We start from the raw sequence: 756 nt of genomic DNA on the forward strand, positions 1-756 counted from the left end.
TATATATATATATATATATATATATATATATATATATATATATATATACAAAAAAATAAAGTTGTGGTGGATATTCTCCACTAATGATTGTTTTTCACTCCTTTTTAAGATGATATTCTAATGGAAATTGAGCGAGAGGAAAGGAAAAGTAATTTATCTTTTCTTTTTTGTTTGAAAAAAAATGAATAATTAATTGAGAGAGGAATATGAGCTATTATTCGCACACCAATTTTATTTTCAGCTTTTAAATGTTTAAGCTAATAATCAAATAGAGAAATATGCACATGTTTAATCTATTTTATAATGTTTGATCTCTTTAGTACTATCTTATGCATTAATTGTATTTGATTTTTTGCTTGGGTTTCGGTATATAAAAGAAATAAGACTTTTCTTTAACTATTGTAACCGCAATAAATATGATTGTTATACGCCAAAACATTTTTGGTGGTCAACAAATAAAGAGTTTAATTTTTTGTGGAGATTCAATACACACATATAAGAGAGAAGTGCATAAATTATAAGAGATAACAAAATTGTTATATGAAAATCTCATGAAAGAGAAGAATCATGGGGATTGGCTCAACAAAAATGATTCTATTTGTATTTGATTAAAAGAGAAAGCCTTCCTTTAGGTCATGCATTGATATATTGTAAAAAACACATTAGTTAGCTAAGTTAGAAGGGCCCTTTAATAAAAATCTAGAATAAATCCAAGCGATGAAGTTGAGAGTCAATAAATCTAATAAATGATGATGT

The sequence above is a fragment of the Dendrobium catenatum genome, unplaced genomic scaffold (genome assembly GCF_001605985.2).
Source record: "Dendrobium catenatum unplaced genomic scaffold, ASM160598v2 fragScaff_scaffold_993, whole genome shotgun sequence".
NCBI lineage: Eukaryota > Viridiplantae > Streptophyta > Magnoliopsida > Asparagales > Orchidaceae > Dendrobium > Dendrobium catenatum.